This window comes from Triticum urartu, chromosome 3A (genome assembly GCF_056163025.1).
Source record: "Triticum urartu cultivar PI428250 chromosome 3A, HENAU_Tu73, whole genome shotgun sequence".
In the NCBI taxonomy this organism is placed as follows: Eukaryota; Viridiplantae; Streptophyta; class Magnoliopsida; order Poales; family Poaceae; genus Triticum; species Triticum urartu.
Window position 1 is genome coordinate 44,291,169 of NC_141875.1, and position 15,617 is coordinate 44,306,785.

Genomic DNA, 15,617 nt, shown 5'->3' on the forward strand with positions numbered 1-15,617 from the left:
TATTGTAGTTTATTACTATATGGTTTATTTGGTGGAAGAGTATATGTTCAGATCCAATATGCATATTAATACCCCTTTTATCTTGAGCATGTTTATCACTTGTGAGGAGTTACTTTTGTTCTTGAGGTCACGGGATAAATCATGTTGCAAGTAATCATGTGAATTTGATATGTGTTCAATATTTTGATGGTATGTATGTTGTGATTCCCTTAGTGGTGTCATGTGAACGTCGACTACATGACACTTCACATATTTTGGGCCTAAGGGAATGCATTGTGGAGTAGTAAATAGATGGTGGGTTGCGAGAGTGACAAAAACTTAAACCCCAGTTTATGCACTATTCTGTAAGAGACCAATTGGATCCTAGAGTTTAATGCTATGGTTAGGATTTATCCTTAATACTTCTCTCGTAGTTGCAGATGCTTCCGGGAGGGTTAATCATAAGTAGGAGGTTTGTTCAAGTAAGAACAACACCTAAGCACCGGTCCACCCACATATCAAATTATCAATGTAGCGAACACAAATCAAACCAACATGATGAAAGTGACTAGACGAAGTTCCCATGTACCCTCAAGAACGCTTTGCTTATCATAAGAGACCATTTTGGCCTATCCTTTGCCTCAAAAGGATTGGGCTACCTTGCTGCACTTTTGTTACTACTATCGTTACTTGCTCATTACAAATTATCTTGCTATCAAACTACCACTCTACTTACAATTTCAACACTTGCAGACATTACCTCACTGAAAACTGCTTGTCATTTCCTTCTACTCCTCGCTGGGTTCGAAACTCTTACTTATCGAAAAGAGCTAAAATTAATCCCCTATACTTGTGGGTCATCAGTACTGTCATTAGGATTTGCGTGGTTCTCCTATTGGTTTGATAACCTTGGTTCTCACTAAGGGAAATACTTATCTGCTACTATATTTCCTCCCCTTTCCTCTTCGGGGAAAATACCAACGCAGCTCACAAGTAGTAGTTACATGTCATGATTAATTGTAGATAGTGGAAGGTTCTTTCTTTAATATCTAACCTAAGAGGTAAAGGAAAGGAAGTCCGTCACTCGAGCAACATTACAATAAACAAATGTCATACTTCTATGCAACAACTCATGCGGTTGTCCATCAAACTAATTTTGGCGCTTCACGCGCAACAAAAATGGTGCACACACAATCATGTGGAAACCAAGTGGACATGACATTTTACCTATATAAGTATTTTATAAATGGTACAAATTAAAGATTCCATAAATAAGATCATCCAATTGTCACTTCAAAAGTACATGATGCATCTCAGAAGGGCCGAGAACGAGGCGGAAGAGAGGCGCTACCTGCTTGCTGTTGAGAGGTGGAACTTAAGTAGGGACACACTGGAAGACTTTCAACTATTACCAGGGACATGGGGTACAGTCTCCAATGTATCTATAGTTATTTATTGTTTCATGCTATTATATTTTCAATATTGGATACTTTATATGCAATTTTATATCATTTTTGGGACTAACCTATTAACTCAGTGCCATGTGCAAGTTCCTATTTTCTGCATGTTTCTTTTTTACTTTTTAGGAAATCTATACCAAACAAAGTCCAAACACGATGAAAATTAACGTTGATTTTTTCTGGACCAGAAGGGACCCTAGAAGCTGTGGGAGGAGTCTAGACGATCTACGGGAGAGCCGCAAGCTCACACGGCGTGCCCGGGCGCACCACCTGAGCTTCTGGGACCCACGCAGCTCTGTTTGACCTTATTCCAAGCCTATAAATTCCCATAAATCCTGGAACCAATGGAGAGCCACCCGAGACAATTTTTCTACCATTGCAGGCTTCTGTTTTTTCGTGTTCCCATCTGGAGGCCTTTTCTGGTACTCTACCCGAGGGGGAACTGATGATGGAGGGCTTCTACATCAACCTTGTTGCCTTCCGATGATGTGTGAGTAGTCCACCACAGACCTACATGTCCATAGTGATTAGCTAGATGGCTTCTTCTCTCTCTTTGATCTTTAATACAATGTTCTCTTCAGAGAACGATTCGATGTAATCTTATTTTGCGGTGTGTTTATTGTGATTTGATGAATTGTGGGTTTATGATTGGAATATTCATTGAAAGTAATTGATTCTTTTCTAAACTTTACTATGCATGATTGTTATTGCTTTGTAATTCTCTCCGGTCTATCCATTTTGTTTGGCTAACTAGAATGATTTATCTTCAATGGGTGAGGTGCTTTGTAGTGGGTTTAATCTTGCGATGTCCTCACCCAGTGACAGCAGGGATAGCGAGGCACGTATTTGTATTGTTGCCACTAAGGGTAAAATGACAGGGTTTAATCATATTGCTTGGATTCATTCTGTCTACATTATGTCATCTTGCTTAAAGTGTTACTTTGTTTGTCTTGAACTTAATACCATAGATGCATGCTAGATAGCGATCGATTTGTGGAGTAATAATAGTACATGCAGAATCGATTCGATCTACTTGTCATGGACATAATGCCTATATACATGATCATTCCATGAATATCATCATAACTATGTGCTTTTCTATCAGTTGCCCGAATGTAATTTGTCTACCCATCATATGTTATTTTTATGAGAGAGAAGCCTCTAATGAAAACTATGGCCCCCTATGAGGGAGTCCTAGACTAAGGGGTCCTGTGGCGTCTGGCCTGTTAGCCATGGGCCGGACTAATAGGCTGTTAAGATATGAAGACCGAAGACTGCACCCGTGTCCGGAGGGGACTCTCCTTGGTATGGAAGGCAAGCTTGGCGACCTAATATGTAGATTCCTTTCTTTGTAACTGACCTTGTGTAACCCTAGATCCTCCCGATGTCTATATAAACCGGAGGATTTAGTCCGGAAAAAGGAGATACTCATTACCATAGTCATATAGGCTATACTTCTAGGGTTTAGCCATTACGTTCTCGTGGTAGATCAACTCTTGTAATACTCATATCCATCAAGATCAATCAAGCAGGAAGTAGGGTATTACCTCCATAGAGAGGGCCCAAACCTGGGTAAACATCGTGTCCCCTGTCTCCTGTTACCATCGACCTTAGACGCATAGTTCGGGACCCCCTACCCGAGATCTGCCGGTTTTGACATCGACATTGGTGCTTTCATTGAGAGTTCCACTCTGCCGTCCTCAAAAGGTTCGATGGCCTATTCAATCATCAACGATGACGCTGTCCAAGGAGAAACCTTCCTCCCCGGACAGATCTCCGTGTTGGGCGGCTTCGCACTGTGGGCCAACTCGTTTGGCCACCTGGAGCAGATCGACAGCTACGCCCCTGGACATCAGGTCAGATTTGGGAGCTTGAATTACGTTACGGACATCCGTGGAGATTTGATCTTCGTCGGGTTCGAGATCGCGGCGACCGCTCCTGGTCACCTTGACGAACATGACCTAAATCTATCATCAGTCCGCATCCAGGAGATAGCTCCTGTAACCACTCCGGCCTTAGAGCCCGAGCACACCATGACATCCAAGGATTGGAGGCTCAACCCCACCATGGAGGCCAAAGATTCCCCGGTGTTGGAGCCGCACATGGACTTAACCTCACACAGTATTCATGTCACCGGAACTCCGGACTCGTCTCTGGGTGTAAGTTCCAAACCATGTGAGTCCGCGGATGCCGAACTCGATCGTTTGTCGATCTTTGAGTTCAGCGCCGCAGACATCTTCCAACACTCGCCCTTGGGCGATGTACTAAGCTCATTGAAGAACCTGTTCTTGGTGGGGGACTCACAGCCGAACTATGTTTGGTTCAAACTAGGGGCTGGTGATGGAGAATCTTGCTTCCCACCTGCCACCCACTTCCTAGCCATAGTCGAGGATTTAACCGACACGCTTTATTACGACTCCAAATACATCAACGGTATGTACGACGATGCCGATGAGGAGCAAGACCAAAACCCGCCATTCACTGGACGACGGACGGCCACTTCTTCCTACGACGTATACATGGCGGATACGGCTGAAAAAACTAACAACGATGAGAAAGAGGATCCAGTTGAGGAAAAACCTCCTGAGAGAAATCCCAAGCGCCAGCTTCCTCGACGCCACTCTAAGTCACGTCGTTCCAAAGGCTACAATACTGACACTGAAAAAAATAATACTCTGGACGATGCCGAAAACAATGAAGACCCCGTCAAGGTAACCTCCGAACAGGAGGAACGGGAAAATGGGCAAGTTAGCCCTGATGAATAGGCCATACACGAAGACTCAGAGGACAGTAATTATCTTCCGCTCTCCGAGGAAGAGGAGAGCCTCGGCAACGAGGATTTCATCGTGCCTGAGGAACCTCTCGAGCAGGAAAGCTTTAAACACCGGCTAATAGTGTAAGTGCATCTAGTGCCACCCCTAGTTGGTTTTGGAGTATTGACGACAAACCTAGTTGAGGGACTAATGTGTTTGTAAGAATTGCAGGAAAACACAGGTAGAAGTCCCTCATTGATTCGGTTTTACTACCAGAGATGACCCCTAAAAATGTACGAAGACATTGAAGACAATGGTGGTTTATGAAGATATTCATATTGAAGACAATGACATGAGAAGACTCCCTATGAAGCTTTTGAAACTCGAAGACCTAGATCCTTTGTAGTTTTATTTCATTCATGTTGCGTCATAGGAACCACCGTACTGTTAAGAGGGGTCGAAGAGAACCAGTCAGAATGACTGAAGTGATGCCTAATTCAAATCCTATGTCTTCGAGCGAAGCCTATAAGAGAAAATCTTGTCCAGAGTCAGACAAGTCAGCTTTACTTGTAGCCCAAGTAAAGTTGCCGTGTGAGTTCGAAATCCGACCGTTGGTACACGTGTCAATTCCTTAGTGACCCAGGGTCATTTCGGACAGATCAGGTCGGGTTGCCAAGTGGCTATAAATAGTCCACCCCCCCACAACCTTAAAGGGTTGGCTGCTCAAATTTCAGTGCACGACTTTTGTCGTTTGAGAGCAACCCACCTTGAAGCCTTTGAAAGAAAAATTCCCAGTGAGGAGAAAAGCCCTAACCACCCAGAGCCAGAGTAAATTGGGCATCACTCAAGTCTTCGTGTCTGTGTGATTTGAAGACTTATTACACTTGAGGACTGTGCATCCTCCAGACGGTTAGGCGTCGCGTTCTGAGCATCCAAGAGAAATTGTGGGTTGCCAGTGAACGAAGTCTGTGAAGGTTTGGGAGTCTACCTTGAAGACTTACCAGAGTGATTGGGCGAGGTCTGTGTGACCTTAGCTCAAGGAGAAAACGGTGAGGACTGGGTGTCTTGGACTAAGTGTCCTTGACTGGGTGTCTGGGACTGTGTGTCCTTCGGTTTAAATACCTAGCCGCTCCAACCAGACGTACAGTTGTCACAGCAACTGGAACTGGTCCAACAAATCATTGTCTTCAACGTGTCACTGGTTTCATCTTCACTTCCCTTCATTTACAGTTAATCATTGTGAAGCCATTGCATGCTTGCTTTATCTTTTGTCTTCACAACATGAATGTATGATCTGTTCGGCTTCATAACTTCTTCCTACCTGATCCTTATTACACTGAAGCTGTTTGTCATTGCGCTTTCACTCTATTGAATACATGACCATGGCTGCCCTAGTGTAATCTAACTTCCGCTGCATAGTAATAGGCATAATCTTCACTGTTTGTCTTCATAACTCTCACGTTTTGAAGACTTTCATAAAAATCGCCTATTCACCCCCCCTCTAGTCGATATAACGCACTTTCAATTGGTATCAGAGCATGGTTCTCCCTTGTTCTGTGTGATTCGGTTTAACCACCTGGAGTTTTAGCTATGTCGACTGCAGGGATAATCAAAGTCTCCGCTGCTTGTCCCGTCTTCGATGGAACTGAATATCCCTACTGGAAGAATAAGATGCGCATGCATCTTGAAGCCATTGACGTCGACCTATGGTATGTCGTCGAAAACGGCGTTCCCAAGGCTGGAGAAGGTGTCACTGCTGCTGATGTCAAGAAGTTCGTTCAACTGGACTCTACTGCCAAGAATATCATCTGTGGTCATCTGACCAAAGGACAGTATGGCCGTGTGAGTGCCTTGAAGACATCCAAACTGGTCTGGGATTGGCTCTCCAAAGTTAATGAAGGCATATCAACCCAGAGAGATCAAAGAATCAGTGTCCTTCGCAATCTCTTCAACTGCTTCAAACGAAATGACAATGAGAATGTCCAGCACACCTTTGATCGGCTCACTGACATCACAAATGAGCTTCAAGCCCTCGGCGCTACTGAGATCACCAAACATGAAATCGTCAAGACGCTGCTGAGATCACTTGATAGTTCGTTTGACATTCTGGCCCTGATGATTCAAGAACGTCCTGATTTCAAGACACTCGATCCGTCTGACATACTTGAGAGGCTCAACACACATGAGTTTCAGATTTCTGAGAAAAGAGATATCTACGGCCCAAACTATGGGCGAACTCGTGCCTTGAAGGCAAAAGCTGTCTCCTCATCTGAAGAAGAATCTGACTGCAGTTCTGATGATCCTGAAGACATTGGAAGAGAACTTGCAATGCTAGTGAAGAAGTTTCAAAAATTCACCAAGAAGAAAGGCTTCAGAAAATCTTCACGATCAAGCTCAAGGAATGATGAAGCTTCTGCTCATGACTACAAGAAGAAAACATGTCACAAGTGCAAGAAAACTGGGCACTTCATCTCTGAGTGTCCACAGTGGGACAATGAGAACAGAAGGAAGAAAAAGAGCAAGGAATATGACTCTGACGACAAGAAGAAGAAGAAATACTCAAAGTCTTCTTCCAAAACTTCATCAAGGTCTTCATCACACAAGAAGAGCTCATCTGGCAAGGCACGTGCATTTGTTGGAAAGGAGATGATTCAGAGGAGGAGTCCGCATCTGAGGAGGCAGAGGTGGAGTCTGAGGAGGAGTCTGATTCTGGCATTGCGAGTCTGGCTACAGCATACGTCGCCAAGTCCATCTTCAATACTGAAGACAATGACTGCATCACCGACACCGACGCAAATGACAAGAACGACTCCACTCCTACCTACTGCTTCATGGCACGCGGTGCCAAGGTAAACACATGCACAACTCACTATGAAACATCCAGTGACGATGACTCTGAATGTGATTCAAAACCTAGCTACAAAACACTTGCTAAAATTGCAACTGAACAACAGAAAGCAATGGAACATATTCAAAAATTGTTAGACAGAAGCGATGATCTGTTGGGTGCTGAAATGACTCGATCTGAATCCTTAATTGAAGACATAAAAAAACTTCACGTTAAGTATCAGGAACTTGAAGATCGTCTTGATACTCTCTCAACAACTCATGAAAAGCTTTCCTATGATTATCTTCAAAGGAAGCAAGAACTTGAGAAATTGAGGGTGGCTCATGAAGATCTTCAAAAGGAAAACGAGTCACTTCGCGCTGAACAGATCAGTCCCGCTCAGGAAGGATTTGAACCACCATGTCTTAAATGCATTGAGCGTGATAATGCTGCTTCTATTGCTGAATGTTCCACTGCTACTACTGTTTCAATATCTTCAACTGTTGATGTGGTAACTAACCCCTCTGCTGAGGATACCACTGCTATTGCTGATGAGAATGCTAGGTTGAAGACATTGCTTGAAACAAGGATGTACAAAAGTCTGAAAGGGCATCAGACATTATGTGATGTCCTTAAGAAGCAGATTCTGAACCGAAACCCTAGGAAAGAGGGTGTTGGGTTCGTGAGGAAAATTAATGCAGATGGGTCTTACTGGAAACCTGAGCAGTAGCCCAAAACCACATGGGTTGCTGCAAAGGAATTCTCAGCAGATCCATCCAATCTGTCTGGCTTCACTTGTGCTAACCCAATTATCATTGATGAATCCTTTGATGCAAACTATAAACTGTTTAAGAATCAGAATGATGAAGTGTTTGCCAGGTACATTGGTACTAACTGCAGGAATGGACCGCCTATGAAGAAGATCTGGGTTCCGAAAACATGTCTGGAAAATCTTCCTGTGAATGTCTTCGTGACACCTCACTTGAAGAAGACAAACCTCAGACCAAAGGCTTCATATGGTTCAAATGCTTCATACAAAGAGAGGACTCACCTGAGTCGCACTAACGCAAATGTTTTGCAGGGGAACCATACTCAGGCATATGAATATGAGAGTGGTTCATCGAACCGTCATGTTCATATGACCAAAAATTATTCTGCTTATTCCTATGAGTATTATTGTCCACCTGCTAGACTGTTTGCTAAGGTTTCAAAGCCAAAATTCTCAGATGCTGCACTTAGACTTATAGCTTCTAAGCCACCCTTGAAGATGTGGGTGGTTAAGAAAGCTTAACTCTCCTTTGCAGGGAAAGGTCTCCAGCACAAAAACAAAATCTTCTGATGCTATTGCTGGGGACCATAAAAATCTTGTGGGGCGCAAGATAAAATGCCCAAATGGCATCATTATGTACTTCGTTCCTGAATCGCATGCTACTCTCCCCATTAGTCCTAATCTGGATCTAAGTTTTCATAACCCACTGGTTCGTCAAATGTTTATGCTTCACAACACTCTTCGTGAAGCCTATCCCCCTAACTGCACTGTAGGGTACGATACCAGCGACTTCAAAGTCTTCAGAATGGATTATTGACAGTGGGTGTACAAATCACATGACTGGCAGAAGAAGCCTTCTTATGGACTCAACTTTACGTCCATCCGACAAGAGCCACATTACATTCGCTGACACTGGTAAAAGTAAAGTATTGGGTCTAGGTAGAGTTGCAATCTCAAAGGATCAACACATGGATAAAGTCATGCTTGTTGAATCCCTTGGCTTCAACTTAATGTCTGTCTCAATGCTTTGCGATTTGAATATGATTGTAATGTTTGGCAAATATCGCTGCCTGGTGCTAATGGAATCCAACAAATCTCTAGTGTTTGAAGGGTATAGGAAAGGTGATTTGTATGTGGTAGATTTCTCAGCAGGACCACAACTTGCAGTATGTCTTCTTGCAAAAGCTTCAGAATGCTGGCTTTGGCATCGAAGGCTTGGGCATGCTGGCATGAGGAACCTTCACACCCTTGCGAAGAAAAAGCACGTCATAGGCATCGAAGGCGTCAAGTTCAAGAAAGATAACTTATGCGGTGCCTGTGAAGCAGGGAAGATGACAAGGGCAAAACATCCTTCGAAGACAATCATGACCACTACTCAACCCTTCGAATTGCTTCACATGGATCTTTTCGGTCCCACTCACTACTCAACTTTTACTACTTCTGCATGCCTCTATGGCTTCGTAATTGTTGATGATTATTCTAGATATACTTGGGTGCACATAATCCTTTACAAGACTGAAGTGCAGGATGTCTTTAGACGCTTCGCAAATCGAGCTATGAACAATTTTGGCGCCAAGATAAAGCACATCAGAAGTGACAATGGCACTGAATTCAAGAACACTGGCCTTGATACATATCTGGATACCTTGGGCATCACACATGAATTCTCAGCTCCATACACGCCACAGCAGAATGGCGTCGTCGAACGCAAGAACAGAACACTCGTTGAGATGGCCAGAACAATGCTAGATGAATACAAGACTCCAAGAAAATTCTGGACTGAAGCCATTGATACTGCATGCCATACAATCAATCGTGTTTATCTTCACAAGCTCCTGAACAAGACATCCTATGAACTCCTAACTGGCAAGAAGCCAAATGTCAGTTATTTCAGAGTATTTGGCGCAAAATGCTGGATCAAGGACCCACACCACACCTCAAAGTTTGCTCCAAAGGCACATGAAGGCTTCATGCTTGGATATGGAAAGGATTCGCACTCCTACAGAGTCTTCAATCTCTTCCACTACAAAGTGGTTGAAACAGTGGATGTGCGATTTGATGAAACCAATGGATCACAAAGAGAGCAATTGCCAAATGTGCTAGATGAAGTTCCAGCAAATGAATCAATCAAGCTTATGGGAACTGGAGAAATTGTACCCTCTGAAGCTCAACCTGAAGAAGAACTTATCATCTCAGCCCCTGATCCACATGAAGACAATGCTCAGACTGAAGATATACCTTCAAATGACCACATAGATCAGCAAGAGCAAAGTCTTCGCACCACACACCCTCGTGTTGCAAATGAAGTACAAATTGACAAAATACTGGACATCATCAATGCACCTGGTCCACTCACTCGTTCAAGGGCAACTCAGCTAACAAACTTCTGTGGGCATTTCGCATTCGTCTCAATATCAGAACCCAAGAAAGTTGAAGAAGCCTTCATGGAACCTGAATGGATTCAAGCTATGCAAGAAGAGCTTCAACAGTTTGAGCTGAATAATGTATGGGAACTGGTTAAGCGCCCTGATCCACGGAAGCACAACATAATAGGCACCAAATGGATATACCGCAACAAGCAAGATGAGCATGGTCAAGTTGTCAGAAACAAAGCTCGTCTAGTTGCTCAAGGATATACTCAAGTGGAGGGCATTGACTTCGATGAAACATTTGCTCCTGTGGCTAGGCTTGAAGCCATACGCATACTACTGGCCTATGCAAATCATCATAACATACTTCTCTATCAGATGGATGTGAAAAGTGCCTTTCTTAATGGCAAGATTCAAGAAGAAGTGTATGTTGCACAACCACCTGGCTTTGAAAATCCAAAACATCCTGATATGGTATACAAGCTCAACAAGGCACTGTATGGCCTCAAACAAGCCCCTAGGGCCTGGTATGATACACTCAAGTACTTTCTGAAAAGCAAAGGCTTCATACCTGGTTCCCTGGATCCCACTCTTTTCACGAAGACATATGATGGTGAACTGTTTGTGTGCCAAATATATGTGGATGACATTATCTTCGGCTGCACCAATCAGAAGTATAGTGAAGAGTTTGGATACATGATGCAAGAGCAATATCAGATGTCCATGATGGGGGAGCTGAAGTTCTTTCTCGGTCTTCAAATACGGCAACAACGCAACGGCATCTTCATATCTCAAGAGAAATATCTTAAAGAGTGCCTGAAGAAGTTCGGTATGCAAGACTGCAAAGGCTTCACAACACCAATGCCAGCCAAGCATAATCTGGGTCCCGACGACAATGGTAAAGAGTTCGATCAAAAGGTATACCGCTCCATGATTGGGTCTTTGCTTTATTTATGTGCATCTAGGCCAGATATCATGCTTAGTGTTTGCATGTGTGCTCGATTTCAAGCGACACCAAAGGAGTCGCATCACTTAGCTGTGAAGCGAATTCTTCGATATTTGGCTCACACCCCAACTCTAGGATTATGGTATCCAAAGGGCTCAGAGTTTGATCTGGTTGGATTTTAAGATGCTGATTATGCTGGTGACAAAGTTGTTCGCAAATCTACATCAGGCACATGTCATTTTCTGGGACGATCACTTGTATGTTGGTCTTCAAAGAAGCAGAACTGTGTATCTCTCTCCACTGCTGAATCTGAATACATTGCTGCTAGATCTTGCTGCGCTCAGCTTCTGTGGATGAAGCAAACACTCAAGGATTATGGCATTCATCTGAAGCAAGTGCCACTTTACTGCGACAACGAAAGCGCCATCAAGATTGCCAACAACCCAGTTCAGCACTCGAAGACAAAGCACATTGAAATTCGTCATCACTTTCTCAGAGATCATGTTGTGAAGGAAGACATTGATATCATACACGTCAACACTGAAGAGCAATTGGCAGATATCTTCACAAAGCCCTTGGATGAGAAGAGATTTTGCAAGTTACGGTGTGAGCTAAATATCTTGGAATCCTCAAATGTCTTGTGATCAGGCACACATCCTAACACTTATGCATATTGATGACTTAGATGTGCAACACACGAAGTAGCGTATATCTTCAATCAATGAAGACATACATTCTAAGTGTGAATACATTAATGTGGAATTTGACTTCGGAGCGCCACGATAATTGTGCGCCGTGTCTGGGTCTAATACTTCCTATACGGTGGGTAACGCCACCACCAAACGTTCCATTTTGAAGTGTTTCTCTCATGCCGTCACCTCTCAATGTCTTCACAATTGGTTTGGCTTCATTCTCTGTATGTCTTCATGATTATCTTCACTGCGTTGATTATATGGATATATATGTACTGATGTTCTGTCCTCTACAGCATTCACTTATAGCTATGTCTTCTTGGTTGAATCTTTTGAACTAAGTGAATGTGATCGGACCCTAACCTCTCTATGCTTTCTATCTCAAACTCTATCTCTCCAAGTCATATGCATTCTGTTGAAACTGTCGAATGTCTTCACTGTGTCCTTGTCAGCCGAAGACATTGAGACAACCATAAAAGTCAGTTTTAATGCTCATTCCTCCACATAAGATCCGGAGAAGCAGAAACGACCGCCCGATAATTTAGGCGTGCGTGGGACGTGGAACAAATCCCGATAACCTAACTGGCCACGCGTGCCTCAAATGCGAACCGCCAGGGGTACCTGCGTAATAGCACAGTGCCGCCTCTATCCCTATAAATATACGATTCACTACGGTCATTATCTCCTTCTTCCACCCTCGCATGAACCCTAGCGCCACCGCTAGCACTCGACGACGCCGGCGACGAAGCGCTTCACTGCCGCAACCTCTCCGACGCCGTTTTCACGCCGACAGCGGACATCACTTTCTCCGCCGTCGCCGTAGGTGTCTTCCGTCGCCAAGTTAGGGCACGGAGGATCGAACTGCTCGGCCTCAAATCTCACTTCGTCTAGCAGTTCCAAGTGTGGTAAATAAAACCTCTTTTTACAGCTTCTTTTGATCCTACAGTTCAATCAATTTCTGGCATAAGAAGTTTCTCTTCACACCAGTTAAATCTCTCGCTGCATCTCATAACATGCCTAGTATATTCACTTGTACTTCATAAAGTAGTTAGATTCCTCACTTGTACTGATCTATGGGTTCGTACAAATCTGGGACCAACTTCTTATCTATAAGTGAATGTCTTCGCATAATGAGGTCAATGTCTTCTAAACCGATTTATCTTCAAAATCTTCTGAGAATGCATATGACCTCTTCCCCTTCCCTCGCACCTTAATGCTGTCACAGGTACATGTCCGTGGGAGAATCCTTCGGTTCTCATAGTCTGCATTCATTTGCAGAGTACTTGCAGCATCACATCAACTCGCCTGAAGCCAGTTCTTGCAGAAGGAAGCCCTTGAAGCCTTTGAACATCTTGAAGCCTTCCAAGTTATCCATGGCTTCAGAAACAGCAGCAAGGAAGGGAGGCAGACAGCGACGTGGTGAAACGTCCAAAGATCTGCCTGATGAATTGGCAGAGATGTATAAAACTGATCCTGAAGAAAGCTATGGTCAGCGCAAGACACGAATCCAATGGATTCGAAGATATTGGGCAGAGCAATGGTTCCACTACCGCTTCGTCACTCAGGAATATGCGGAGAAGTGCGCCATCAAGAGACCGTGGGGAGATGTATTATACAAAAATCTCGTACCCAAGTCCAAAGACGAAGCCATTGCTCAAGGATTCTATCCATGCATGGTGAGAGGACCACAGCCAGCTGAGGCACATCCGTCATCACTTCTCTGGTGCCGCGATGATAATCTCTTCAAGCGCAACTTTCAGTTTGCACAACAGTCAGCGAAGATAAACAAGAAGAAATTTGGGCTTGACTTCAACCCTGGTCCCTCCTCACCAAGAGCAGATGGGACACGCAACGCCAATCCCAATATCATCGGGCCGTATGCCAATCTTGCAGGCCTCATCACTCGCATCCTAGTCCAAGGGACTGCTGTGAATGACCCTCCAGCAGATACTGAGTCAGATGACGCCCCTGCTGCTCTGAAGCCAAAGCAGAAGAAGCCAAAAGCTCCAAAAGCTTCAAAGCCAGCCGCTTCTCCCAAGATTGCAAGAGTGAAGCCTTTAGCAACTGCACCTCCTGAAGCCAGTGTGCAGTCAGAAGGCTTATCATGAGTGTCCAAGCCCCAAAAAGCCAAGAAGCCTCAGCCACACACAGGCAAAGAGCTCACAGCTGTTGACATTCTGCGCTGCGAAGCCATTGATCTCTCAAGCGATGAAGATCTTGGAGATGATGCTCTTGAGCAGCTCATCAAGAGCAAGGAGGAGGCTGAAATCTTCAACAATCTACCTCTGTTTGATGTCGCCATCATCCACAACTTCATCGATGAATGGTTTGACACACCAGACATAAGCTTCAATGATCTGCAGCTACCCATAGGCCTCAGCGTTGCCTTTCAAGGTGCATTCGCTTCAGAACTTGCAATAGCCCAGCGAATTGTAGAACTGAAGCAGAAAATTGATCATGAAAAGGCTCAGTTCAAGAAGCACGTGGCCAAGCTCAGTGTGCAAGATGTAAAAAACTTCAAGATCATGTTGCACGAGCTGAAAGAAAACTTCCTGAAGACGCGTGTCGAAGCTCAAGGCTCACGAGAACGCATGAAGACTTTGGCTGAACGTTGCGTGCAAGCCTACAATGAGGCAGAAAAGCGCAAGGCACTTGGGCGTCCCGGGATTGACCCCAGGATGGCCGCGAAGAAGAAAAAGAAGGCGGCTGTGCCCGAACCTGAAGCGCCAAGGTCAGAACCTGATGCTCTGATTGTCTTCCCCGCTGCAACGACTGGCTCGAAGCCAAAGAGTCAATCAACCGCCTCACAGCACAAGAAGACACGGACTGCAGAGGCTAAGGCTAAGAAGAGAAAACATTCTGAAGCCTCTCCTTCTGAACCCATTATCAAGAAGCGCAAGACCAAGAAATCTCGGGCTGCTCCCACAGAGCCCCTGATAGTTGAACCACTCTGCGTCCGCTATCCTGACGCAGATCGTCAGATGACAGTGCATGAGCCTGGTTACATAGAGGCTCCGCACACTGAAGACATTCCAGCAGCCAACCCTAATGCTGCTGAAGACATTGGTCCCCAAGACAATGTGCAAGGTGATGCAGCCCTTCCTCAGCTTGAGACAAGCGAACAGATCAGTATTGGTCGTCCATTGACGCCAATCACACAAGATGCGTCATGGGCAGATCGCCCACAGGAGAAAGATGAGCCCCAACCCACTGCAACTCCACCGGCGCCTACCCTCCATAGGCTTCGCAGAGGGCCAGGGGCTCAGGCTGTTGAAGACATTCCGGCTGCATCAGCCGAAGAGCAAGCAGAAATACCACAAGCTCCAACTTCCCCGCACCAACAAGAAGCAGTTCTCAAGGAGAACGTGCCTGAAGCTGAAAATGTTGAGGCTGCCACAAACAATGCCGAAGCAAATGTGGAGCCCTCCCCAACAACAGCTTTAGAAGACACCGAAGCTACTGCTCCTGAACATTCTGTGCCTGAGTCTGCAGCCGGACCACAATTCCACTATCACATTGCGCACAGGCCCCAGGTCCAGAAGCCGATCCCACGACTACCAAGGTTCCCAGGTCCTGCATCAGCTCCTGGTTCCTTCAATATCAACGGCTTCAGGGCAGATAACACGTTTTTCGACCGCTCCAAGAACCCTTATTCAAGGGAACGGATTGTATCAGATAGGTTCTGGAGCCATCAACAGCGCAGCTATTATTCATGCATCCTCTACAACCAAGGCCGCATCTTTCCTCACAAGCGCCTTGAGATTGAAGCTGTTGAAGGTCTGCCTGGTCTAGAAGAAGCATTGGATTGCTTCAAGCAAGTGG